The 16,671-nt window shown below is 40.5% G+C and overlaps 1 protein-coding gene across 8 annotated transcripts in view; it reads right to left on the reverse strand.

Moving 5' to 3' along the window:
* Nucleotides 1-15,001, reverse strand: part of WDR89 (WD repeat domain 89) — a 38,407-nt gene extending 23,406 nt beyond the window's left edge. For 5 of the 8 annotated variants that reach the window (XR_003624398.2, XR_003624397.2, XM_007192970.3 and 2 more), the window contains exons 1-2: nucleotides 14,868-14,951; nucleotides 2,556-2,684 (exon numbers count right to left, since the gene is read on the reverse strand). The gene's annotated coding sequence lies outside the window, so the exon portion shown is untranslated. Of the gene's footprint in view, nucleotides 1-2,555; nucleotides 2,685-14,867 lie in introns of all 8 variants that reach the window. The other 3 variants (XM_057544496.1, XM_057544495.1, XM_007192971.3) reach the window with 2 other exon arrangements.
* Nucleotides 15,002-16,671: the final 1,670 nt, after the last annotated feature.

Genomic DNA, 16,671 nt, shown 5'->3' on the forward strand with positions numbered 1-16,671 from the left:
GGGTTAAATTTTCCTAAGTGTTGAATTCAAACTCAAGGGATATTTCTGCCTTTTGAGAGAGAGAGAAAAAAAAAAGGCAGCATTGTATTTCTCCAGAAAATCTCATCCCAGTAAATGTTTGGGAGCAGGCATTTATCTTGCAAAGGTCCAGACAAAAAAATATGGGCTGAGAAATAAGGACACATTGCAGTTTTTTTTAAGACTCCCACTATTTGAACATACATATTACTCCAAGAAAGGGACTGTTTAATTGTAGTGGGGTTCAGCACTTATAAGAGTAGCTCCTGTATCAATTAATACTGTAAGGAGGGACTTTCCTGGTGGCGCAGTGGTTAAGAATCCGCCTGCCAATGCAGGGGACACGGGTTCGAGCCCTGGTCTGGGAAGATTCCACATGCCACAGAGCATCTAAGCCCGTGCACCACAACTACTGAAGCCTGTGTGCCTAGAGCCCATGGTCCACAACAAGAGAAGCCACCGCAATGAGAAGCCCGCACACGGCAACAAAGAGTAGCCCCAGCTTGCTGCAACTAGAGAAAGCCCGCGCACAGCAATGAAGACCCAACGCAGCAATAAATAAATAAACAAACAAATAAATAAATTTATTTTTTTTAAAAAAACTGTAAGGAATTTGTCCCTGATCTGGAGAGTAGTTTTCTCCACTCTATTTAATGGCAGACAAGGAACAGTCCCTGTGTGTCCTTGGAGTCCCATCACTGGGGGTGGGTTTGGCCATGGGTTCTTAGAAGGTGGTGACTATTTGGATTTCAATTTGTAGCGATCCTTTTTCCATGGTCAGGTTTTTTTATAATAATGACATAGTCCTGTAGGATGGATTTGCTTTGGAGTTTCTATCCGTTGGTGTTGTAGATTCAAAATCTTAGTTGTCTTTTTTCTAGAGTCACCTTCTATGATGTGAGCTAATTTATTAGCCAGATTGACAAGGTCAGGGGTGAACACTGTCTCCCATTCCATACAGGTTCTTTTGACCAACAAGGATAAGTTCTTGTGCAGGCCATTTATACACATGGAATTAAAAGCCACCTGAGTGGGGACTTCTCTGGTGGCAAAGTGGTTAAGAATCAGCCTGCCAATGCAGGGGACATGGGTTTGAGCCCTGGTCCGGGAAGATCCCACATGCTGTGGAGCAACTAAGCCCGTGCGCCACAACCACTGAGCCTGCGCTCTAGAGCCCGAGAGCCACAACTACTGAGCCCGTGAGCCACAGCTACTGAAGCCCGCGCGCCTAGAGCCCATGCTCCACAACAAGAGAAGCCACCGCAATGAGAAGCCCGCGCACCGCAACGAAGAGTATCCCCCGCTCGCCGCAACTAGAGAAAGCCTGCGCACAGCAACGAAGACCCAACACAGCCAAAAATAAATAAAGTAAATAAATTAGTTTTAAAAAAAAAAAAAACCATTTTTAAAGAAAAAAAAAGCCACCTGAGTGGACTCAACGTCTATGGGGAGTCCAGAATTTTCTTTGAAAACAATTTGGAGTTTGTTGTAATAGTCATGGAAGGATTCGGCAGGCTTTTGGATGCATACCTGAGTTTTATTCCAGTCCACAGGTTTGGGGAAGGCTCTAGGGATGGTTCTGTGCAGCCTTTTGGCTATACGATGAGGTTGACCATATAAAAGGACTACTGGTTGGTTTAGCTTAAACCCTAGAAGTTGTTCAGGGTTTCCCCAACCTGCAGTTTTAATCCATTGTGGGGCCTGATGTTCTCCAACAAGCAAATGAACTAATTAATAGAGACCAGAGAGACTACGTTGGTAGGTTGGGGTTACAATACTGAATTCCTCAGCAAATGTATGGGGATCCTCAGTTACCTTGGGGAAATCCTTAATTACAGCCCTAATTTTGGTCTTTGTCCATGGGGCGTAGGAAATCTAGGGCAGTTTTTAGTAGGATGCTCAGAAGGTCTCATTTTGAAAAAGAAGATCTTAATGGGCTCAGTTTGGTGAGGAACGAAAGTAAATTCAGACAGAGGAGAGACTCAGGAAGGGGCAAGGAGGGATACAGAGGAGGTGGAACAGTGGGGTTAGAAAGGACCTCGGTTAGCACTGAGGAAAAGGGCTCTGGAACTTTTTTATCCATCTTTGGTTGTTTATTTGCTTCAGTTAATGTAGAAACAATAAGGAGGCAATTTTAGAATCCTGAATGTTTAGTAGCCTCTAGATACCAATTAAAATAACAATCCCACTCAGATTGCTTAATATTGTAGCCATGGTCTTCTAACTTAGTTCAAAGAAAACAAGTTTGGGGAGATCAAAGGTTCCACAAAATGACAGTTGGAGTTCTATGTTATCCTTTGTAAGATTGGTCTATTTAGTCAAACATGCCCATGAGGAAGGACCATAATTTTTTTAACATAAAACTGGCTAGGATTCCCCAAGGGGGAGGCCACCTTTAGTACATTCAGATGACTAGATAAAATTATCAGAAACAAAAGAGTACTTACCAGAAAGACAATCTGTCTTTATCTAGATTTTGAATAAAGTAAGACAGCTCAACCAAAAGGAGGTAGCTTGAGATCTGAGAGGAGACTTACCAAACTGAAAGTTACAGCGACTCACAGAAGCAAACAGTGCAAAGGACTCAAGTGCAGGAACCTCACTTGATCCCGGAAGTTCAAGTGGTTGGCGCCTTCAGATCACTTATGACACCATGTAATGTCAACCTAAAAGAAAAGCGGTAAGCTAAGGCAAACTCGAGTTACTGAAAATCGAGTTTATCCTGGAGTAGCAGAGATACTGCAGTTCGGGACATGCATGCTGCAGTAAGCTACAGGTGAGTCCACTGAAGGTTTAGGTTGGGTTGCATTTATGGGCAAGGAGCGCAAAAGGGGAGGGTCCAACTAGGGGCCACGCAGAGGGTTCACTGGCTCAAAGACAGGGAGAGATTCATTGGTCAGAGGTTAAGCTTCACTCTTTTGTAAATCAGGCATTTATGGGAAATCAGTCTCTCAGTCTTTAAGTTTCATTGTTCTGAGAGGACAAGTGTGAGATTCTCCATTCCATATCCTTCAATTCCATTTTAGATTAAAATCCTTTTACAGTTTTATCCACATCAGGCTGGAGGGACATATGGGGGTAGCCAAGGGAGGATGTAAAATAGACATTTGGATACATCAGTTTACAGCTCAGGAGGAAAGTATAAAACTGGGTCATCAGACTATAGGAAATAGGCAGTAGTTAAAAACTAGGGAATTGGATGAAACTCCTGAAGGGGAATTATACAGAATGATATAAAACAACAGGTCAAGAACGGAATCCTGAGGGCTTCCCTGGTGGCGCAGTGGTTAAGAATCCGCCTGCCAATGCAGGGGACATGGGTTCGAGCCCTGGTCCGGGAAGATGCCACATGCCGCGGAGCAACTAAGCCCGTGCGCCACAACTACTGAGCCTGCACTCTAGAGCCTGCGAGCCACAACTACTGAAGCCTGCAGGCCCTAGAGCCCATGCTCCACAACAAGAGAGGCCACCGCAATGAGAAGCCCATGCACCGCAGCAAAGAGTAGTCCCCGCTCGCCGCAGCTAGAGAAAGCACACGCGGAGAAATGAAGACCCAATGCCGCCATACATACATACATATATACATAAATAAATAAATATAAATTAGGAAAAAAAAAAGAATAGAACCCTGAAACACCAGTCAAAGGAATGGGCAGAGGAAAAATAAAAACTATAAAGGAGACAAAGAAAAAAAAAGAACCATAAGAACCTCAGAAAAGTGGCCAAACAATAGACAGCTAGTATTAACTGATCATTAATAACTAGGTTCCTGTATCAGTCTCTTCACATGCATTGCTTCATTTAACCCTACCAATAACCCTAAAAGATAATCTTTTTATTACTGCTGTTTAGGTGAGGAAACTGAGGCTTAGAGAAATAGGTATTGCACAGTAGTTAAGAGAATGGGTATACCGCCAGACTGTCAGGGTTCAAATTCTGGCTTCACCAGCTGCATAGCACAGGGAGATCAGCTCTGTGCTTTGTGACCACCTAGAGGGGTGGGATAGGGAGGATGAGAGGGAGACGCAAGAGGGAGGGGATACGGGGATATATGTATATGTATAGCTGATTCACTTTGTTATAAAGCAGAAACTAACACACCATTGTAAAGCAATTATAGTCCAATAAAGATGTTAAAAAAAAAAAATTCTGGCTTCACTAGCTATGTGTTTCAGCTTCCTATTCTTTAAACAGAGGTTAACAGTTCCAACCTAACAGGGTTGTTATAAGATATAAACTAATTACTACATGTTAAGTGCTCAGAATGATGCCTGGCCCGAAAGACCAAGAAGTGCCAGCACAGAGAACTTCAAAGAAATGCAAGTGTCAAACGATAAACTTGCAGAATAACCTATTAGATTTTACATATATATATACATATCCCCCATGCTGTTAACCATGATAACTGACATCAAACTGAATATATACACTGGGGGGGAGGGGGGCAGGGAGACAAGCAGACTAGATAACTTCTACGGTGAATTCACAGTATGAAATGTTCTCCCCAAAAGTCACCAAACAGAAAGATGCTTTAACACTTTATCATACTAATAATTCTTTTAATTTCCACTGTTAACCAGTGCCTGAAATAAGGTTAAGCCAGAATGAGGCTTCCTAATACTGGAGAGCTTATAATCATGTCCACATATCTCTCATACAAAAGGCAACAGTTTATAAATATTTATAAATTGATAGTTAAAGATATCTTCTTTTACATTTTGAAGTATAGATTCACTATTTATTACTCCAAATTAGATGAGTATCCAAAAGGGATCTATTGAAATAGAAATCAAAACAGTGGTAAAAACCCTTAAACATAAATATTTATAGCTTTATATTCGTGTAAAGATTCAATAGGACAGACCGGTTCTCTTAACCACTTTGTGCCGTATCACGGGAAGATCAGAATCTAGTTAAGTTCTAAACTCATTTCCTTTCCTCTGAACACAGTGAAAGATCCTGATATTAGAGAAATAACCAACAAAAGGCATAATTCTTGAACCATGCTACAAAAGCCGGATATTAAGAGGAAAAAAAAATTCCATGCTTACTGTACAGATCTGATGTGAAGGATAAAAAGGACTGGAAATAATGTACTGTCAAGTTTAACTTTACTAAACATGAAGACTTAAGCTACCAAATTCTTTTTTAATACTTGCCTTCTTTGTTCATGGCACTGATGACTACTGCCATCAAGCAACAGGTGCAAAAATTAGAGAATGACAAAAAACATCATTCAGGACTTAATTACAAAGTCTCTAAACAGAATAAATTTCCACTGTCACCCAGGATAACTGAGATTTTCTTAAGTTGTTTTTTCCTCTTCACCTGGCAATATAAATTCCTACCTCGGGACTTCCCTGGTGGCGCAGTGGTTAAGAATCTGCCTGCCAATGCGGGGAACACGGGTTCGAGCCCTGGTCCGGGAAGATCCCACATGCCGCGGAGCAACTAAGCCCATGAGCCACAACTACTGAAGCCCACGTGCCTGGAGCCCATGCACCACAACAAGAGAAACCACTGCAATGAGAGGCCCAAGCACCACAACGAAGAGTAGCCCCCGCTCACCGCAACTAGAGAAAGCCCGCGCCCAGCAACAAAGACCCAATGCAGCCAAAAATAAATAAATAAATTTATTTCTATAAATAAATAAATAAATTCCTACCTCTATGTGAACTCCTAGATTTTATCCTCAACCCTGATCTCTCTTCAAAATTCCAATCCTATATTTCTAATGTCTGCCTAGACCTCTACCCCTGAACGTGCTGCCAAAACTTCAAAATAAATATACTCAAAATGTAACTCAAACATATATTCTTCATCTCTGTTAACTGCACAATCTTCTCAGTCACCAAGGCTCAAAATCTCAGAATTACCTTTGATTAAAGGGAGGCAAACGACAAGACTCCCCTAGTTAATAAAGCCTACCTTGAAAATCTCCCTTTACATCCATCTCCTCACTGTTTGTCCTGCCACTATCCTCCTGTTTTCCATTACCTCTCGCCTGCAACTGCAATAACCTCCGCTGTGCCTGATACAGAGCATGACAGGAAACACTTGACTTAACATCTGATTCCTGGCCAAAGATGTCAAGAACAGGAAAATTTCTTACTTCCCACACGAGAAATATCATGTGAGAGTTTTATTCTTAGAAGCCAACTTCATGTTGTAAAAAGTATTGACAGTATATCAGAAATAAAAGCAAATATAGATTTCACAAACATTTCTTAAGTACATAAAATGAAACACTTAATTTTTATAAAGTCTGACATACATTCTTTTGTTGTTTCTGCATGAACTGCAGATGTTTGAACATGTGAATTACACACTATATTTTATAGCAAGCCCAGACTCATCAATACTTTAATAGGCTAGGCAAAATATTTTCCCCACAATACAACTGCAAAGAGTTGCTACTCTCTCCAAGAATCCTACATCATTTTCTTGAGTTATCTAGATAATACCCATGCTTCAAGATATAGCTCAAATTCTACCAGTACTACAAAATCTTTCTTAACTCAGCCTAAAGTGAGTTTCTACTCCCTCTGAATGCCAAAATATCAACTGTTACTCATTTAGCAATCATATACCAAATATACTAAAGTGTTATTTATCTCTAGTTATATGTTTTATATATTTATATTTGCTTCTTTCTCCAGTATAAACTTCTTAAGGACAGGAACCATATTTTCCAATTCTTTAATATCAATCCTCCACCAGCCTGAGACTAACTCCACAGCTTACCTCACGAAATGCTACTTCCCATGAGAGGAGTATAAAAATATAAACACACACATAACACACTCAATAGAGGCAGGCAGGAGGCAAAGATAAGGAACGACACATAGATGTAAAACAATGACAGTCAAAGACAGGAAACACACACACACACACACACAGACCAAGCTTTAGAAGCAGCTATCCCTTTTGTGGAGAAATTAAATAGTAATAATATTATCACTACTGATAAAACATCCATAACCACAGTTTAGAGGTAAATTCACTCAACCTCCTAACATCATAGAAAGCACCAGGAAGGCATAACTGAGGAAGCTAAGGAAAGGGCTAGGATTTGGGAACATCACTTTACCATCTTACACAGTACCCTATAGGCAGAAAGTATTCAGCAAACACCTGATGGTTTTAATGCAATTTAATAACTAGATCTACAAACCCAAATTTCAGACCAGTATGTTCAAAATGCAACTCTTCTTTCACAAAATACTTTACGGGATCAAACTAACTCAAAATTCCAGTATAATGCACTAAATACTATGTGCTTTGCTTATATGATATAAACATGCTTTTTTTTTTTTTTTAATTTATTTATTTATTTATTTTTGGCTGTGTTGGGTCTTCGTTTCTGTGTGAGGGCTTTCTCTAGTTGCGGCAAGCGGCGGCCACTCTTCATCGCGGCGCGCGGGCCTCTCACTATCGTGGCCTCTCTTGTTGCGGAGCACAGGCTCCAGACGCGCAGGCTCAGTAGTTGTGGCTCACGGGCCTAGTTGCTCCGCGGCATGTGGGATCCTCCCAGACCAGGGCTCGAACCCGCGTCCCCTGCATTAGCAGGCAGACTCTTAACCACTGCGCCACCAGGGAAGCCCTAAACATGCTTTTGATGCCAAAAAGATACATCCACATTATAATCTTTCAAGATTTTAAAAAATAACCCAATGATTCAAAACATTGTATTCTTCCTATTTTTAGAATGGCTCAGGGTATTTGTGTGATTTTCAGGCTCCCTTCTTAGTTCCTAAGAAATAACTTCAATTTGACTTTACAACCTCGGGGTGGGGGGGCGGGAAGAAGGGAAAGTTTGGAAAGAATAAAATAGCTCTGCAAAAATAATTTAGTGCTACATTAAATACAAATTAATGATAGGCTAATGAAATCACAGTGGCGCAGTGGTTAAGAATCCACCTGCCAATGTAGGGGGACACAGGTTCGAGCCCTGGTCCGGGAAGATCCCACATGCCGCAAAGCAACTAAGTCCGTGCGCCACAACTACTGAGCCTGCGCTCTAGAGCCCGCGCGTCCCAACTACTGAAGCCCGCGTGCCTAGAGCCCATGCACCACAACAAGAGAAGCCACCACAATGAGAAGCCCGCGCACCGAAACGAAGAGTAGCCCCCGCTCACTGCAACTATAGAAAGCCCGCGCACAGCAACGAAGACCCAACACAGCCAAAAATTAAATAATTAATTAATTAAAAAGCAACAACAACAAAAACTAACCACTATGAAAAATTTAGCTTCAGTATCTATTCTTTCTTCCTTTCTTGAAAACAGATGCCTGTCATGCATGCTAACAACTTTAGGTCTGAGTAATACAGGGCTTAAGGATTCATGAAGAAAGGGAAGCAGTCTGACAGAATTAGAACCAAGATAAAAATACTCTAACAAGCAGCCAAGAATTGGAAACACAATGGAAAATGAAGAAACGTGTCTCTGAGATGGACCTAGTCAATATGAGTGAGCTGAAAGGTGTTAAAGGTGGAAATGAAGGCAGTGTTTTTATGGGAAACGATCTGCACTAGAAGTAAGGAGGCTTACTTTTTTTTTTTGCATGTGACCTTCAGTAAATTACAGATCCAATCTGAATCTTGGTTGCCTCACATTTCCACTTGTTCTGTTTACTGATACTTTTGTATGCATCAGTGACATTAACAGCAACTAAGACATACTGAACTTTTGTTATAATCCAGGCACTGTTCTAAATGCCTTATACGCATTATGTCTCATTTAACCTTCCAGACAGCCCTACAAAGTAGGTACACTTACTTCTCCCATTTTATAATTAGGAAGTAAAGCTTAGAAAAGGTAGGTGATATGCCAGAGGTCACTTTGCTCACAAATGCATAGCAGGGATTGGAACTCAAAACTGGTTTCAGAGCCCAAACTCTTAAATACTTTCTTATACTGCCTCTCAAATGATATAAAGGAAATATTTTACAAAGCATTCTTAAATGGCCATTCAAATGTGAAGTCCTGTTATAATTCTTATTTGCACTAATCAAAATGACTTCATACAACCAAGCAACATAAAAGTTAAAATATTTAAAGCATGAATATGTGGAAGGCCTTAACAAAGTTTTTTAAGACAGTGGTAATATCAATGATGTGAAATCCAGTGCAAATTTTAGTTGAATGGATGTGTAAATTTCCAAGTATTTATAGGCTTAGAGACTTAAAATATCAGCTACAAGATATAATTTAAAATATAAGCCATCCCCTAGAGCTTTTTCTCTTTTAGCTATTATTTCACATTAATACTTGATGAATGATATTGAATAAAATCATTAAGGAAGGAATTTATTTAATAGTGTTTGTCAGGCACTGTTTTAAGCACTTCACAAATATTTACTCATTTAATTCTAACAGCCTACAAAGTAGTTATAATTGGAGCCAGTATTCAACTCAGGTCGTCAGGTTTAAGGATCTGTGCTCTTAACCACTAGCTCCATTGCAATTCAAGGAATGGTGAAATTCGGTTTTTTTGTAGGCCAATAAAAAGTACTAATAATCAGGATGAATGTCCACAAAAAGAATGGAGCCATCACTTACCTCAGCATACATACTAATACAAAGGAACATGCAAAAGAAATATATTAACTGATATGGTAAACTAATCTACACTATCAGGAAAAGTTATTAGTCTTTGGAAGAAGAGGTTTCTTTTAATTTTCCTATGAAATTGTACTGTTAGCACACCAAAGGAATGAAATTGGGAAAATAGTATTAATTAACACTAATATTAATTTAAAAGACTTGATAGACAGGATTTTTATCATTTTTTGGTCCAGTCATCTTATGAAGCAGCAAAAAACTTAAAAAAAAAAAAATCACTTGAACGAGTGGATTTCACAATAGAATTCATGCTAAACTTGAACCTTTTAAGGTATAACAGATACTTAATATAACCTTATATTTTGTTTATGAAAGAATTACATTTTTCAAAGGACTATAGTATGTTATTTCGTCTGTTTCTCACAACTCCGAGAGTTAAGTAGGAGAAGTACTATTATTCTTATTTTACAAATACGAAACTTAAGCTCAGAAAAGTTAAATATTGTGCATGGTCTAGATATACCTTCTGACTCCAAGCGCTTCTTCTATTACATCATGCTGCCACAATTTTAAGCTTTATACCTTTCAAGTTGTTTCACAGCCAAGAACATTTGGAAAATATACAGTAGAAAACATAATGAAGTTTTATGGTCGTTAAAATGTAAAGAGATTTGCTAAAAATCTCATTATTGTATGATGTACAAGTTATCTAGCTGAAATGATGAACAAGTTAATTCAGCCAAAATGAACTTGGAACCCAAGAAAAATCTGCATTTAAAGCTAAGTGATAGGGAGTTACTTACACACACACACACACACACACACACACAAACAAGGTAACTGAATCCAATTTTAAATGCATAAATGTGAAATAACGTAACTCTATAATAATATCATTTTTCAGAAAGTAAAAAAAAAAAAATCACTTCTAACTACCATACCTCTCAATCACTTAAATGCTAGCTTCCCAGAGATTATCCGTTTCAAAGACAGTTTTTAAAATTGTTCATTCCGGGACATCCCTGGCGGTGCAGGGGTTAGGAATCCACCTGCCAATGCAGGGGACACGGGTTCGAGCCCTCGTCCGGGAAGATCTCACATGCCGCAGAGCAACTAAGCTCATGCGCCACAACTACTGAGCCTGCGCTCTAGAGCCCGCGAGCCACAACTACTGAAGCCTGTGCGCCTAGAGCCCGTGCTCTGCAACAAGAGAAGCCACTGCAATGAGAAGCCTGCGCACCACAAAGAAGAGTAGCCCCCACTTGCTGCAACTAGAGAAAGCCTGCACGCAGCCATGAAGACCCAACACAGCCAATAAATAAATAAAATAAATGAATAAATAAATAAATAAATAAAATTAAAATGTTCATTCCTCTAGGACTTCCCTGGTGGTGCAGTGGTTAAGAATCCACCTGCCAATGCAGGTGACAGGGGTTCGAGCCCTGGTCCGGGAAGATCCCACATGCCGCGGAGCAACTAAGCCCATGCACCACAACTACTGAGTCTGCGCTCTAGAGCCTGTGAGCCACAACTACTGAGCCTGCGCTCCAGAGCCCGCGTGCCACAACTACTGAAGCCCGCGCGCCTAGAGCCCGTGCTACACAACAAGAGAAGCCACCACAATGAGAAGCCCACGCACCACAACAAAGAGTAGCCCCCGCTGGCCGCAACTAGAGAAAGCCCATGTGCAGCAACAAAGACCCAACACAGCCAAAAATAAATAAATAAATTTATTTTAAAAAAATTTTTAAATGTTCATTCCTCTGTATCTATTTCACCTGAATTACTAACCAGCCAAGGAACAGAGAAGGCTGGTGACCCAAATAGGAACATATAACAAATAAGTGAAATAGCTTAGGTTTGGATTATCAGTATGTAATTAATTATCGAGAAAACACCCAATAAACTGTACCTTAAGTGCACAAAAATAAAAATGTTGTAGCTATAAACTGTGTACTATACCCTCACAGCCCTAAGTTAGGTGGCGGACCACCCACATTGGACTTGTAAAGAAGACGGCCTAAAACTAGTCTTGTAATCATTAGCTTGACACCACTTTGAGGGAATAAAAGCACTAAAGAAGCTGATAAAGAATTTTTTTGGAATAAGTTATTTGTGGAAAAATATTACAGAATTTTTTCCTTGGGCCCACTTTACCATGCACGACAGTGGTTCAAACTCAGACCTTTTTTTAAAATTATTATTTTTTATTGGAGTAGAGTTGATTTACAATGTTGTGTTACTTTATGCTGTACAGCAAAGTGAATCTGTTCACATATATCCACTCTTTTTTAGATTCTTTTCCCATATAGGCCATTACAGTCAAACTCAGACCTTGAGCTGGTACCCTGTAGACTGCTGATACAAGAGCCATGCCTGGAAAAGTCCAAGATACTGTGGCTGGATACCTGCTCAAACAGAACAAGGACAAATGGGTGCATCGCACTGCATTGTTATTTATAGAGCAAAGGATGTGAGACTTTTTCTTGTGGACCTGATGATGGCAAAGCTATGGAGCCAGCAAAAAAAGAAATTTGTGTAATAGGTTTGTCTAGAGGCATTTGGACACCAACAGAGTTCACAGGGTGAAGAAACTAAAGGCTGGAAACTAAGGGTTGAGGACAAGTCTTAACAAGTTGGCTACAGGTATTGCCCATTGGAGCAGCCTGCTACCTCATCAGCAGATCACTAGCGTAGGCACACAACTAGACTGGTTAGGTGTGGCTATGTGACAGAGTTTTAGCCAAAAGAACCTGAGAAAAAGCAATGTAGGTCACTTCTAGGCCTGGCCCACAGAAATGTCCCACATGTGCTTCTCCTTGCCCTTTACCCTTCCATCTCCATGCAAAAAGCACAGAGACTGTTACAGAGTAGTTCTTATATACTGAATGCCTACTTGAAGCTGGGTTCTTTCGTATTTTATCTTATTCCAACATATCCGTACTGGGTGGGATGGTAACAAACCCAACTCATCAGATTCTGTCTCCTGAGAATTATTAATTCCAGCCAGACATGAGAGCAACAGATTATTACCTTCTTCTGAAGATACAACAAAAAACTGAAGTCATCAGAGCTACTATCTCCTTGCTGGGGGGACTAGAGGATATCAATCGTGAGGGACTATCAGTCCAGTTCTCCATGAAGCCTAGTGCATATTCTAGCCTTAGGAGCAATGAGACTCAGCGTATTTAGTTGCATAAATGGCTTCCTTATAATAAATCCCCACCATCTGAAGTCATGCTTCTAAACTAGGGGACACACCTATGACTATAGTAAACTGGCTATTATAAGAAGCCACAAAATAAACTGTCTATCTCCGTAGAACAGCAATGTTATGATGTGGCAATAGTTCAAAATAGTATCAAACACAAATATTATGAAATTGAATGCAATACTCACATGAATTTTTAAGGTAGAAGATTAGTATATAAAGAAATTTCACTCTTCTAAGGGGTTAATTCAGGCTTTATATCCACATTATCACAGGAATATTCATTTACCTCTTCTGTTTCCCAGGGGAAAAGCTGAAGTACCAACCTATGGTAATTTAGAAGGGTCTTTTCACAGCAATCCAGAAGTCATTTTTTTTTTTTTTTCTCTTACAGCATATCCTACTAGACTTTAAGCTGCACTAGGATAGGATATGTTTTACCCTTCTTTATACCCTTTGTGGCAAGCTGAATAATGCACCCCCAAAACATCCAAGCTCTAATTCCCGGAACCTATTAATGTTTCCTTATACATCAAAAGGGATTTTGTAATTAAGCTAAGGATCTTGAGATGGAGAGATTATTCTGGATTATCTAGATGGGACCTAAGTATAAACACAAGTGCCCCCACTAAGATGAAAGCAGACGGATTTGACTACGGAAGAGAAGGTGATATGATTACGGAAGCAGAGATTGAAGTGATGTGCTTTTAAAATGAAGGAGCCACAAGCCAAGGAATGTAAGAGGCTACCAGAAGCTGAAAAAGGCAAGGAAATGGGACCTCCCTTCAGAGTCTCCCAAAGTAATCAGAACTCAGAAAAGCAGTTAAATGAGCTGATCTACTTTTGCTTTATGCTATCTACAGCAGTCTGAGAAAAGAATACAAACCAGACAAGTACCACTTCTGCATTCACAGGGAATACTATCCTGAACCCTGGATAAGCAGATAAGTGGGCCACATACGCTTAAGAGGTATTTCACACTCAAGTGGTACTAGGCTGCATGCTATCCACTGTATGTGTGTATATATATAATATTTTAATTATAATATATATTGCATATTAACGATAGTCCAGCTTCCACAGGAAAGAATTTGAAAAGCAGAAAACTGTCATACATAGTTAACATCAGTAATTTACACATATTATATCATTTGATCCTCACGACTCCAGGAAGTAGACAACTCTGGAATTGATTTCAATTCTGCAGTGGAGGAAGCGGCGGCTGAGCAGGTGACTTGCCCAAAGGTTAGTAAACGGCTCCTACTCTGATGTGTTTCTACTAGATCATTTTACCTTGATAATATCAATTGATTTACTTCTAGGTACGTTGTATTAACTTCTAAAATAACTTCAAGTTAGGAAAGAAAACAAGACCAACATTTTATAAGCAATACCATATTTAAATTTTACGTGCATGGAAGCCGAATGTCACACTCAATTAAGTGGTCAGAGAAAAGCTGAAGAGAACACGTGGACGAGTAACTTAACATATCTGTTTCTTCGCATGAAAATGAGAACCGTAACAGTACCTAACCCTTTAGATGCTGCTGTATGGATTAAATGAGATAATACACGTAAAGTGCTTATCATGGTAGCTAGTCTCAGAGTTCGTACTATACACTCCAGCACGTCTCTTCCCAAAGGAAAATCTGCTTTCTGACCCCGAAAATTAACCAACCCAGGAGGTGCGTAATTTAAGAATGCGAGGAAAGGGAATGAGGGAAGGGGAAAAATAGGTCCTGGCTACCTCTCCTTGAACACTTGACGAATAGGCGCTTTGTTTTTACCCAACAATAACCCAGAGAAGTGCTGGGGGCGGCTTCGGCGACACCAACCTAACCCTTGGAAGGCCCGCGGGGCAGGGACAGCACGGGCATGACCCAGGGGCTCCGACAACTGCACCAGAAGCCCCAACACGTGGTTCTCTCCTCCCAGCTCCTCCCCATTTCCCTCTGCTCCTCGTGCTACAGGCTCAGCGGCTTCGGCTTTCTACAGTCAACCGGCACTGTCGTTGCCCGTCTAGAGAGCTGCCCATCCCAGGAACCTGCCCAACGCAGGTCTTGGAAATATACCTCATCGGAGAGCCCACACCTGCTGCAGGAGAGAACTCGCAGCACAGCCTCTGCGCGGACCGGTCGACCGGAACTCCACCGTCCACCTCTCTGATTGGATAAAAGCACAAAGGAGGATGCAGCGGATTGGTCAGCAGTAGAGAGGCGGGCCATAGCCCAGGGGAAGGGAAAGAGGTTGGGCGGGGGGAGCGAAGAAGCGCCAGGGGGTGGTCTCTCTCCGGATTGGACGAATGCAAGATATCTGCGCCTGCGTAGACCCAGCTTCCGTATAGCGCTACACAGCACTGCCCTTTACGTTACGTTAGCGGAAGTTTTAACGACTTATCGTTTGTGCTGAAAGCTTAGGTCTCCTTGCTGCGTGGCCAATAAAGGGCAAGAGTAAAACGAGTTCCGCCTCTTCCTCGGACGAATGGGTCCTTCCGTTGACATAGGATGACGTGAGTTCCTTTCAGCGTTTAGACGCTAGAACTCCCGCAGAGCCAGACTCGGGTAGGGAATTGCTGTGTTGACCAGATAGTAACTGCGGGTGAGAAATACTTAGTAGTTCGAATCGGGCCCTGAAACACCCACATACGCTCAGAACTCGTATGATTTCAGCGTTGTAATGTGGAAGAATCAGGCCTTCTCGCGGTACTTTGCTTGGCTGTATCATTGGCTGAAAAAGCTGTCAATTTGAATGCAACTCCGCCTCCACCCCAGGGAACCCTGGGATTTGTAGTATCGGGCGCAAAGATCCTATGGCTTTAAATGTGGTTGTCGCTGAGCTCTTCGTTGCTAACAACCGCTGACATTTATTGTGGTTTTCATGTGTTCCGTTGTGCTTTGTTATCCTTTCACTTATCAGCACCATTAAAGCCAAAGGACACTTAGGAAAACTGGAAAGACTTCATGTATGTTTGTAAAGATAAATACTAGTGTTTCAAACATTCCACTACTGTGCCTGGCTCTCTGCTAGATGTTCGTAATTAACGTACTAAGCGGATTCTAAGTCTTGGCTTTTTGCCTTTACAACAAAATGGTCTTTGATTTGCATATTAGTGTCCATTCGAGGATATTTGAAAAGTGCCCTAAACTTAACAGCTATCTATACTGTTTTGTCGCTGCTTACATAGATCAAGTGTTGATACGACATGAAGCAGAACTGGCTGCTGTCTTGACAAAAATAGTGCTGTAATTAAAATGTCAAACGTGACCAGTTTCAGGAGGCACGCACATTGTATATTATTCGAGATTGTATTATCACGTCCATTTTCAGTCTTATTGGAAACATGTTAGTTTAAGGCAGAATTTCCCTGCCTTTATTGAATCATGAACTCCTTTCACTTCTGTGAGCACATTTAGTAATATTTCATCACTTTGTGTTTAGCAAAAGTAAAAATCAATGTATAAATACCAAAACTTTCTGAGTGGAATTTTTCCTTCCAACAAATTTTTTTCTATTTAATATGTAATACAAACTTTCATATATGTAAGAAAAGGGCTTGTTGCTGGACTAAAAATTAAGTACACTTTTAGAGGATTTAAGCCAAGCAGAAACCGCTTTTTTGACTGATGGTTGGAATAACTGCTTTTATGTTTAAAAAAATCAAATTATTTTAATAATTTTTTGTGTCTTGTTTGTAGATGATGAGAGAGGGTTTCAGGTTTTATTTGCAAATGAAACATGAGAAACATAACTTTTTTATAATTCTTAATAAATAGCCAAATTGGGTGTAATCACCACTATATTTCTCCTTTAAATATTTGATATGATGTACTAAGTGACATATATGGATACGAAAATCACCCTGAGACAAAAATGCAG

This window comes from Balaenoptera acutorostrata, chromosome 3, assembly GCF_949987535.1.
Source record: "Balaenoptera acutorostrata chromosome 3, mBalAcu1.1, whole genome shotgun sequence".
In the NCBI taxonomy this organism is placed as follows: Eukaryota; Metazoa; Chordata; class Mammalia; order Artiodactyla; family Balaenopteridae; genus Balaenoptera; species Balaenoptera acutorostrata.